Here is a 12258-nt window from a genome sequence, read left to right on the forward strand (position 1 = left end):
CAGGGTTTCTTTTATAAGTGTTTATAAATGTAATTAAAATGAATTATATTGGAAGACACACTAAATTCTAATCATCATGATTAACTGTCTCATCTTTTTAAGTGGCCACAGAACAGTGTGCTGCCGTCCTCTAGATCATGTAATTCCAGGTAGCTCCCATCCTCAGACTCCACTCCTCAGGTCTAATCCAAATCCCGTTTGTTTAGGCTCAGCAGATCCCTCTGGTTTTATATTCTTTGGGGGGAAAAATATCTTGTGACACCATTCTTCAAATACTATGCCACATCGCAAACTTAGAGAATGACTAGGAATAGTGTGCCCTACTAGAGGACCTGAGCCCTGCCAAAATTACCAGAGGAGAGGCTGAATCAAGTGGTCTACCCGGTGTCCTGAAGAGAAGCAGTTTCTTGGGGGAGAGGGAGGAAATTGGCATGTGAACGCTGATGAATCAATCTGTTTAGTTCATGTAGAAATAAACCCACTGGGTATGAAGACCTCCATTCAAAGTTCACCAAATGTTACTGTGCTGCTTTATATTAAAAGTAAAAATGTCAAACTCTAGAAAGACATTCTATCATTGCTGGCTTTCTAACCAAGCTCAGATTCATTCCCTCCTCTCCATTTTTTGCTGCACCTCTTCAGAGTGGTATTGTATCTTGCCTGGACCATTGCAGTAGCCTCTAAACTGTCCCCTCTGCCCCAAGTCTCTCATTTTTCACACCGCTGAAAAGTTAATCTTCCCAAAGTCCGGCTCTGATAAAATTACTACCCTGATCAAAAAACTTGAATCATTGCTTCCCATTGCCTGTCAACAGAATTAAGATCACATTCCTTAGTCTGGGATTCAAGGCACTTGCCCCTTTCCAGTGTCACTTCCTACATCACTCCAAGCAATCTGCAAGGCCCACCCCTCTCAGTACAGACTCCCTGCTCAGCACAGACTCCCTGCAGTTCCCCCACCTGGAGTACTGTCCCCTGCCCTCATTACATCTCCTCTTCAACCCTCTAAGACAAGATTCGATCCGTGCTTAAAGGCTTAGAAGAGAAATTCCATCTTTTCTATAAAAAGTGCAAAGAGCAGTTCCTGGTTCATAAGCACTCAATAAATATTATCTGTTATCATTGTTGTTACTGCCATGAAGTCGTTAATCTTCAAAGATGGAACCAACCCCTTCCTCTTATGGGAATTTTAATTTTAGCTCTCTTAAGATACACATAATTACATGTTATTCCCTTTCATAGTTATTTAACTATATAGTTCATCTTCTCTTAACAGACTGTAAGCTCCTTAAAAAGATGTGATTTCATTCATTTGTGTGTCCTCTGCGTCAGAATACAAGGCCTTAAACAGATTTGAAGAAAATGTTAAGTATTGCTCTAAGCCACAAGGGGGCATGGTCGAGCTACTCTTAACAGTGGAATCAGACTACAATCAGTAATATTGTCTTTAGAAGTGAAAGGTTTTTCTCCCTTGAAAGTTTATTTGTAAATCTGTTTAAAATAAATACATATGCATTATGTGTGATTACAACTCTATTCATGTTGACATGGAAAGACAGGTGCAATATAGTGAATTTTAAAAAGGAATAAGCAAAATAGAATTTATATGGTCTGGTTTTTATAAAAATCTATTTGGGCTTCCCAGGTGGAGCTAATGATAAAAAACTTGCCTGCCAGTGCAGGAGATGGAAGAGACACGGGTTTGATCCCCAGGTTGGGAAGATCCCCTGGAGGAGGGCATGGCAACCCACTCCAGTATTCTTGCCTGGAGAATCCCATGGACAGAGGAGCCTGGCAGGCTACCATTCATGGGGTCACAAAGAAATCAGACATGACAGAAGCGACTTCGCATGCATGCAGCACATTCTTAAACATTCATGGGAAAAGTAAAAGTCTGGAAGAATATGCACCATGATGTTATGACCTGTTATCTATAGCAGGGGATGGGGGAAAAGAGGGTAGTAATATGCAGGATTTTATTTTTACTTAGTACTTTTTTGGATTTTTAAAATAATCAATACATATTAATTTTATAATTGAAAAATAAACCTATTTACTTTAGAAAAATATGCAAAGTGTTTCTCTCTCTTTTCATCTCATCTCCATGTTTGATGTATTTGAAAGTAAATATACAACTTTGAGAATTTTCTTATGTACTAAAGCAAAGATTTTCAAAATCTCTTGATATGTTGCGCCAGGGGTATCTCAGTAATTTTTCATGGCACCCCTGAAATGAAAGAAATACCTAACAGTTAACACTTGTTAAGTCGTTGAGTTCAAACAACTTACTAGTTCAGTTCAGTTCAGTCGCTCAGTCGTGTCCGACTCTTTGCGACCCCATGAATCACAGCACACCAGGCCTCCCTGTCCATCACCAACTCCCCGAGTTCACTCAGACTCACGTAGTTATGCCCTAGTAATTTAATAGCCATTTAAAAGAATAATACGGATAGACTGAAAAAACTTAATTTCCTTCTCATATGATCACAATCACTTATTCATGGACTGTGTACACCTACTGCACACTGTACAACTTCTTAAACATTGGAATTGGATTGGACACTGCTCCCCTCATTTCCTACTCCACGCTGGTTCCACCTAATGACCGACTTTACCACTGCAGCCACCAAAAACCCAGCTCCGCAGATATATCATTAAAGGAATGCAGCACAATCTAACGCTGAAACTACCAACACCTCGAGCTAGTGGTTCTTGAGCATCGCACAGTATAGCTCTGTTTTCCTTAAAAATTTATAGTATCTCATAGCACCCTGCAAGTGCACTGCAGCACCTCAAAACACCGAAGGGCACAATTTGGCAATCAGTAGATTCACAAGATAAAGCTGGTTGTTTTCTGTGAGGCTGGTAAAAGGGGAAGAAACCTCATTAAATTTTCCTTGAAACTATTCCAACCTAATAGCTCAGTCAAAATTACTTTGTTTTCTCTGAACCAAAGTCTTCTGGGAAGGAGAAAAGGATGGTGTGGGAAGCTGAGCTGACCTCCAGGCTCAAAGTTTCCACCTGTCCCCACTCCACCAAGTTCAGTTCAGTCACTCACTTGTGTCCCACTCTTTGCGACACCACGGACTGCAGCACCCCAGGCTTCCCTGTCCATCAACTCCTGAAGCTTGTTCAAACTCATGTCCATCGAGTTGGTGATGCCATCCAACCATCTTATCCTCTGCCGTTCCCCCTCCTCCTGCCTTCAATCTTGCCCAGCACTTCCAATGATTCCGTTCTTTGCATCAGCAGGTCAAAGTATTAGAGCTCCTGCTTCAGCATCAGTCCTTCCAATGAATATTCAGGACTGATTTCCTTTATGATTGACTGGTTTGATCTCCTTGCAGTCCAAGGAACTCTCAAGAGACTTCTCCAACATCACAATTTAAAAGCTTCATTCCACGGAAGTCCTCTTCTAATCTCTTCTCTCCAACTCAAAACTGAGTTCCAAGAGCAGCCACCAAAGCAGCATGTCCCTGGGAAACACCCAAATTCTTCTCCATGTTTTTCTGAGCCTGGATCTCCAAATATCCTACTGACTTTTCCATCTCTCTACCCAACTGTTTTGAGGCTTTGCAAAGATCTAAGGAGAACTTCTAATGAGCCAGCCCTGGTCCCTTCCAAATCAAAAAGGACTTTCCCCTGCCAGGAATCACCAGTTAGGTCCTGGGACCAAGCCCTGCAATCAAGTTCAGAACAGCTGCTATCCAAATCCACTTGAAATGGGGACATAGAAGAATTTCTTCTCTAAAGTTGAATGAATCCAGTTTCACATCTTGATTTAATGAGATGATTGGTGATTTTCTATTATCAACTCAAATATAATTAAAACGAACCCCAAAGTCTTCGTCCACTTGTGCGGAAGGAAGCTCTGTGCAGGGACTGCTTAAAGAACTTAATATTACAGGTAGGTGGAAACCACCCAAATATCCATATAGAACAACAAATGTGGCATATACATACAATGGAGTACTATTCAGTCTAAAAAGGAAGGAAGTACAGACCAGGCTACAACACGAATGGACCTTGAAAACATTATGCTAAGTGAAATAAGCTAGACACAAAAGGACAATTATTGTATGATTCTACTTACATGATGTCCCTTGAGATTACATTCATTGAAAATGGAATGGCAGTTGCCAAGGGCTAGGGTGGGGAGTGAGAATGGGGAGTTATTGTTTAGTGGGTATGGAGTTTCAGTTTGGGAAGATGAAAAAGTTCTGGAGTTGGATAATAGTGATGGTTGTTGAACAATGTAAATGCCCTTAATGCCACTGAATTGTACATTTTAAAATATGTTTAAAATTAGCTTTTTAAAAATCATGGAGATGATTTTTATGGTAAGGGGAGCCTTTGATTTAACTGGAACCATGTCCCTGGGTTGGGAAGATCCACTGGAGAAGGAAATGGCAACCCACTCCAGTATTCTTGCCTGGGAAATCTCATGGACAGAGCAGTCTGGCGGGCTATAGTTCATGGGGTCGCAAAGAGTCAGATACAACTGAGTGACTAAGCACAGGCTTCCCAGGGGGCTCAGTGGTAAAGAAACTTCCTGGCAATGCAGAAGTCACAGGAAATGAGGGTTCAATCCCTAGGTTAGCAAGATCCCCTGGAGGAGGAAATGGCAACCCAGTCTAGTATACTTGCCAGAAAAATCCCTTGGACAGAGGGATCTGGCTGGTTACAGTCCTTGGCGTCGCCAAGAGTCGGACACGACTGAACGACTGTGCACACAGGTACACTGATGTCCCTGTCACATGGAGAGCTTGCAGCAAACCGAGAGATGAGTCCATTTGGATGACTTGGTGTTAAACAAACACATACATGAAGTTTCAAAACCCTGTTCTAAAGAAAACAGTGTCTAAATAAGTGGACGAATAATAGAAACAGGGCTTCCACCTCTTCTAGCCATCAGAAGGAAGAGTAAAGTATTCCTAAGGAAATTCAAAATCTCCCCCAAGTTTCCCAGCCCGTCAGGAACAAGTGTGAAATTCTCACTTATCTTCCATTTAAAGTTTGATACTGCACTTTCCCTTTGCTATAAATCCGAGGCGTGATGAAGTAGTGTCTAGAATAGCAGCCTGAAGAGAGGGGCAAGTGCTCACTGACCTGGGCCCCAAAACCCCGTGACCTGGGCCCCAAAATCCCATGACATGGGCCCCAAAACCCCGTGTCCTGGGTGTGAGGTGGCCTGGGCGCTGTGGCCTGGCCGTGCTGTGGGACTGGTGTTAAAGGTCCACAGAGCTCTGTTTGCTCTTTCTTGCAGGCCTGGCCTCCTGATGCATTTCCAAACTCTGTTTGGAGGAAAGGGGCTTTTTGGGGTCAGCTGGGGAAATGCTACACGATACATTCTGTAAAGGCTCAGAGAAGTCCTGCAGAATAGAAATTTCAACTCCAGCTTTCTCACATCCTCCCCAAATGATCATTTAAAAATGTCCCTAGCTCTTCCTCTTCTCTATTTGTCACTGGTCTCCAATATCAAATATTCAGAGTTTTTTTTTTTTTAGTTTCTCCTTTGGCCAACATATACCATCAGTCCTCAAACTAGAAATTTGGCTCCAGCCACACCTCTCCCATCAAAACTTCTTTTTTTCCTATACTTCCTGCCATCATGCTAGTTGAAATCCTTATGATCATCCCACTTGACTAACCCAAAAGCCTCCTCGCTGGTCTCCACATCTTATTTTCTTCCCTCTTAACAACCACCATCAGAAGAATGGTTCTAGGTCAGGTCAAAGTGCTGGGCATGTCACAACTACACTTAGGAACCCTCAATGGCTCCCCAGTGCCAACTGGCTAAGGAAGGCCAGACCCCTCAGCGAGGTCCTCTGTGCTTTTCACTCCAAGCTGTCCTCCTGGTCTCATCTCCCACACAACATTCTAGTCAACTCAACTATTTACAGGCCTCAGGATTTCTTACCAGCCCCCTATTTGCGCTCTTCAATGAACTCTGAAGTCCAGCTCAGATACTAGAATCACTGTGAAATCACGGATCTTTTCTTTGCATTCTTCCAAACACTTCACTTGTTGGAATCTCATAATACAATCGGCTTTGATTAGTGTCACGTTTCAAAACCATCAATAGTATATCCACATGTTACACACTGAAGGACTACAAATGACTTTGAATATCAAACTGTCTTATTCATCTCTGTATTTTCCCTAAGTGCCTAACACAAGGCTTTATACATAAAAACATTTAATAAATGTTGAATGCCCTGTTTCACACTATCAAATTCTTAAATCTCTATTATAGTCTTAAGCCAGCAATAGTCAATATTCTTTTTCCTGCATCCTGGACCTTTCTTCTGCTGAAATCTTAGATGGAATCCAAATATATGTTTTATGGAAAGATTTCATATGTGTTTTTAGATAAAGAGTAAATAAAACACATATAAGTGGCATCTCATTTTATATGCATTTATTTTAAATTAAAATGGACAGCATTTTAGCATTTCTCATTATTAAGTGTACTGAGAATAGTAGGCAGTTTTGATGAACATAAAATTTGAAGTAGAGGGTTTGCAATCAGTCATTTCTGGATCCAGCTTATTTCTGTATTTTGACTTGGTTTCATACAGTTGAGACTATCCCAAGTCACATAGACAAGTCATAGTGTGCAATTCTATGCTAGTGGATCATTGATAGGGTAAATAATTTCATTTTTAAAGTGCAAATACAACTCGTTATATCAGCAACACATTAAAAAAGCCATTCACAGCAGTTAAGAACACAGACTCTGATGTAAAACCAAGATATTCTGTTTATCCATGCAGACCTTAAGCAACTTATCTGGCCTCAGTTGCCACATCTGTAAACCAGAAATAAAAATGATTCTTCCCTCATAAGGTTGTGCAAAAAGACGATGGGTCACACAAATCAATGCTTCAATGGTCCTGTCTGTTAAAACGTAGTCTATAAGAGAATCAGAGTGTGAAATCTTAATGTTTTATCATATATAGAGCAGTTACTAAGATATTTATAAGATGTACAAAAAATAGCAACATCACAAAACCCACAGACCCACCCAGGTTAAGAAAGAGAAAGATGACAGTTACTTTTGAAATGTCCAGGAAGAGAGGGCTGCTGCTTCCTTGGTTTTAAGGGCTTTCCTGGTGGGTCAGGTGGTAAAGACTCTGCCTGCAATGCAGGAGACCTGGGTTCGATTCCTGGGTAGGGAAGATACCCTGGAGCAGGAAATGGCAACCCACTCCAATATTCTTGCCTGGAGAATCCTATGGACAGAGGAGCCTGGTGCGCTACAGTCCATGGGGTCACAAAGATCTGCACACGAGCAACTAACACAATCCCTTCTTTCTAGTGGGCCACCAGAGTCCCTGTCCACCGACACAGCCAGGCTTGAAACACAATTTGAAGCTCACTCTCATGCTGCATACTGGAATGAACATTTATTAGAAACATACACCACCTGCCGAACATCACGCTGGGTACCACAGAGCTGAAGTAAAAGCTGCTTCTCTGAGTGCAACTGCAGTTCCCCCGGTTCCTCCCTGCGCTGCGGTCCTAACCCCACCCCTCAACGTGCAGGGCCACCTGACAGACCCTGGGAGCCCAGAGTGGCCTTGAAGAAAGGCCAGCAGACCCAGACACTCCACCGTGGTGTTGCCCAGGGTGGTTCTCAACAACAATCAATCCCCAAGGAACCACGGGAAATTCCAAACTTTTCTGCCCCCACTCCCAGCCTCTTCCTCATCAAGGCTTCCTCCGAGAAGTGAACCACGTAGGAATCCTCAGGAATCCACAGCCTTTGCCAGCAAGAGGCCAGGCGCGGCTTCGTAAGTGACCCACCCCACAAGGAAAGGCCTGGACTTGAGCACATGTCACTCCCCTAATTACTCCCTGTGCTGGGAGTCCAACAATAACAGCGCATCTTTCACGGGCACCTCCCACCGTGAACTTGGGAACCTCACATGCAGCCAAGCGCTAGGAAGTGCTAAAAAGGTCAGGGGCTGTGAGTGGCCAGCAGTCCCAGGCCTCTGGGGGAGAATCCCACTCGCTCTCTAGTCCAAAATCTGGGCCCCCAAAAAACTGCCTGAGCCCCAGCTCCTCCAGGGCCTACTTCCTGAGACTGGGAGGGTCACCATGGGTGGGGCCCTTAGAAGAGCCAGTGGGTCACACAGCATCTGCACCCAAGCTACCCAGGGGAAAAGGAGGTGGGGAGTGGGTAGGGGGGCCAGGAAATGTTTCCAGGATCACATTCACTTAGCAAACGCTCCCAAGGCAAATGCCCTTTAATGTTCTTTAAAGTCTAGTACAAGGTAGAGTTGAGTTCTTTAGAGTGCAAAGATCAAAGTGCTATATTGGAAAATTTGTTCTTGGCTTTAGATGCAAAAAGAATGTGTGTGAATATATATTTACATGTCTCACAGGGTCTTTAAAGAAAGCCTTTCATGTCCTTTATCCTTTAAACTTTTATAACATAGGTTGAAAGTGGGATACAATCTTTAACTTCTCATATATTGAGAGATCTTTTTCTCAGAACTAATGAAGACTTCTGTTTTCTTAGGATGTAATTAACCTCCCTGTTCTAGAATTTGAAATAAGAATGCCCTGTACTTCTAAATGCAACTATGTAAAAAGTATGTGCGCACATGGACCTAGGCAGTGGGAGATATAGGACAGGGGTAGGGTTGTTTTCAATATTGTTGTTAAAACATTTCAATGTTGTTGTTAAAACTGGGGAGAAAAGAATACATTGTGCACCACTGTGCGATCTTCTTGTCCTCGATGTTAATAAATGTGTTTTTCACTGTTGTTTATATTCCATTTCTAACATCACTACCATCTTACATCTGCTCCAAGCCGCAAAGTTGAAAAGTGCACGAGGTCTTAACCAACCCTTGTGCACCGAGTGCGCCTGCTCACGTATGATCCATGTGCACCCTTCTTTCTCACTCTAGACAGAATTTCTTGGGGAGCCCTCAGAGCCTCCCCGCCCCAGCCATATTTCTCCCTAGGCTCTTATTAAAACCAGGTGCGCGGGAGGCGGGCCTTTTTGGACAGAAAAGCCTTCTCTGGGCCCAAAGCTCCCCCTTCCGGTGTGTTTTCTAGCGGGAACTCCGAGCTGAGCAAAGAGAAAGCAGGCAGCTGGTCTGGCCGGGCAAGCGGGGGTGACCTTGTCGAGACGGCCACGCGGCTCTGGCTGTGCAAGGGCAAGGTGCACAAGGGCAGAGAGTGAGGCTGGGGGCGGGGAGGGGGGTAAACAGCCGGTGGCTCGAGTCATTCCCGCTCCGTGCAACGCAGGAGCGGGGACCGCGGGCTCCCAGGCCTGGCGGAAGAAGAGCGGAGAGAAGCCGCACCGACCCCGTGCATTTGAACTTGAAACCCGGGCTGGCGGCGGACTCGGGCCAGACCGCCGCAGGAGCGGCGGAGACCCCGACTCTCCCTCCCGGGGCTCGCCCGCAGCCCCGCGCCTGCTTCCAGAGCGTCCGCCGGATGCGCAGCGCTTACCCTCGGTGGCCGGTGTCGCTCGAGTCTCCTGAGACCGGGACGGCCCTTGTGGGGACCGGTTGTGAGTGACGCGGTGACCCGGGCCGCGGAGCACACAGCGCGTCCGCCCAGGCCGCCGCAACCCGGCGCCGGAGAGCCCGAGCTTCCGGGGGCGCGGGGCTGCCCGGCGCGGGGTCGCTGTGCGATTCTCTGCTCGCGACTCTTGACCCGAAATACTAGGGAGCCCAGCAAGGGGCTTAGCCTGAGAGCTTCGCCCCGCAACCTAAAGCTTGAATCCGGCCCAGCCTCTGAGAGGGCGTTGGCTACTTAGTTGGGTCAAAGATTGGCGTGCTGGCGCTTTGATCCGACTCTTAAGAGTGTTCAGAGTAGGAGACAGGCCTCAGGAGAAAGAGGAGCATTGTCAGGTCGCGAAAAGTTAAGGTGCAGAGAGGAACAGAGACCCCAAAAAATGTACTTCCGATTTCTGAGTGGTTATTTCCTATTCCTTGGACCAAACATCAAACCGGCCTGTTTTCTCATTTTCTCTAACTTCTGTTTTTTAAAGCCCAGTTACCAGGGTCTTGATAGCCTTTCAGCCTGACAGCCTTACTTTCTAAGGGACTGCATGCATTTTAAGTGACCTCAGGAAACAAACAGCCAAACAGACAAGGTTAGAAAACCCAGCCCACCCCAAATGTTTGCCTAACACACTGGGCTCTGTAAAAATCACTCCAAAGTGGATCACTCCAGCACATCTTCTGGCCTTGGTGCCCTGTTGGATGGGAAAAAGTGTTCTCAGCCTTAACCCCAAAATCCTATGACAATTAACAAGTAAACTTCAGAGAAGTTTCCAGATTAAAGCTACTCTAATGATTTCTGGCAAAATACTGCCTACACCAGTTTCTCAAATTTTGGTCCACAGACCACCTCCATTAGACTCCTGGGGGAATCCTTGTTGTATGTTCAGGATTTAGAGCTTAGAGTTTACTCTGTAGCTGACAAGTTAGATTAAGAGCGATAAGCCCAGAAATTTGCATTTTTAACAAGCTTGGCTTGTGAAATGTCTGCTCACTATAATTTGAGAACTACTAGACTTGGCTCGCGGAGAAGGCAATGGCAAGCCACTCCAGTACTCTTGCCTAGAAAATCCCATGGATGGAGGAGCCTGGTAGGCTGCGGTCCATGGGGTCACTACCAGTCGGACGCGACTTCACTTTCACTTTTCACTTTCACACAGTGGAGAAGGCAATGGCAACCCACTCCACTGTTCTTGCCTGGAGAATCCCAGGGATGGCAGAGCCTGGTGGGCTGCCATCTGTGGGGTCGCACAGAGTCGGACACGACTGAAGCGACTTAGCAGCAGCAGCAGCAAAATGGTGCTTGTATTCCCGTCTGGAACCCTCCCTCTCAACAGCATTAAGCATTCTTTTTTCCCCGAGTGTAGACTATGAGGTTTGTGTTCCAAACAAACTGTGCTTTATTTCCTCATTTCATGAATTTTTTAAACGAAATTATGCCAAAAGCATTACTTCCCACTGTATAGAGCTCTGAGCACATACTCATAATAAAGTAGATGGGTGATACTATGTGAGATGGTTGGATGGCATTACCCACTCAATGGACATGAGTTTGAGCAAACCCTGGGAGACAGTGAAGGACTGGGAAGCCTGGCATGCTGCAGTCCATGGGGTCGCAAAGAGTCGGACACGACTTAGTGAGTGAACAACAACTAATGTTGGGCTGTTCATCATTCTGAACCACACATATTCTTACTCTGCTGCTGGAGACTGAATGTTCTGTGATTTGTCTCCTAACCACCACCACCACCCCCGCCCCCCTGCCCTCCACAAATTCACTAATCCCCAATGTATCATGGCATTTGGTCCCATCCCTTCATGGCAAATAGATGGGGAAGAAACAGTGACAGACTTTATTTTCTTGGGCTCCAAAATCACTGTAGATGGTGACTGCAGCCATGAAGTTAAAAGACGCTTGCTCCTTGTTATGACAAACCTAAACAGCATATTAAAAAGCAGAAACATTCCGACAAAGGTCCGTTTAGTCAAAGCTCTGGTGTTTCCAGTAGTCATGTATGGATGTGAGAGTTGGACCATAAAGAAAGCTGAGCACCAAAGAATTGATCCTTTTTGAACTGTGGTGTTGGAGAAGACTCTTGAGAGTCCCTTGGACTGCAGGGAGATCCAACCAGTCCATCCTAAAGGAAATCAGTCCTGAATATTCATTGGAAGGACTGATGCTGAAGCTGAAACGCCAATACTTTGGCCACCAGATTTGAAGAACTGACTCATTGGAAAAGACTCTGATGCTGGAAAAGATTGAAGGCAGGAGGAGAAGGGGAGGACAGAGGATGAGATGGTTAGATAATATCACTGATCCAATCAACATGGGTTTGACCAAGTTCCAGGAGTTGGTGATGGATAGGGAAGCCTGGCATGCTGCAGTCCATGGGGTAGCAAAGAGTCAGACACGACTGAGTGACTGAACTGAACTGAATCCCCAGTGTAGCGTTCCCCAGTGGCTCAGCCGTGAAGAATATGCCTGCAATGCAGGAGATGCAGGTTTGATCCCTTGATCGGGACAATACCCTGGAGGAGGAAATGGCAAGCCACTTCAATATTCTTGCTGGGATAATCCCATGAACAGAAGAGCCTGGCAGCCTGCAGTCCGTAGGTTCACAAAAGAGTTGGACAGGGCTTAGTGACTTAACAGCAATAACAACAACCCCCAGTGCAGTGGTGTTTGGAGGTGGGACCTTTGGAGATGGTTAGGTCATCAAAGCAGAGCCCA

The 12258-nt window shown here is 45.2% G+C and overlaps 1 protein-coding gene across 2 annotated transcripts in view; it reads right to left on the reverse strand.

Moving 5' to 3' along the window:
- LOC614914 (uncharacterized) overlaps positions 1 to 9944 on the reverse strand; it is a 193593-nt gene extending 183649 nt beyond the window's left edge. The window contains exon 1 of one of the 2 annotated variants that reach the window (XM_024975893.2): positions 9472 to 9944. The gene's annotated coding sequence lies outside the window, so the exon portion shown is untranslated. The remainder of the gene's footprint in view (positions 1 to 9471) is intronic. The other variant, XM_002693514.7, reaches the window with a different exon arrangement.
- Positions 9945 to 12258: the final 2314 nt, after the last annotated feature.

This window comes from Bos taurus, chromosome 15 (genome assembly GCF_002263795.3).
Source record: "Bos taurus isolate L1 Dominette 01449 registration number 42190680 breed Hereford chromosome 15, ARS-UCD2.0, whole genome shotgun sequence".
NCBI lineage: Eukaryota > Metazoa > Chordata > Mammalia > Artiodactyla > Bovidae > Bos > Bos taurus.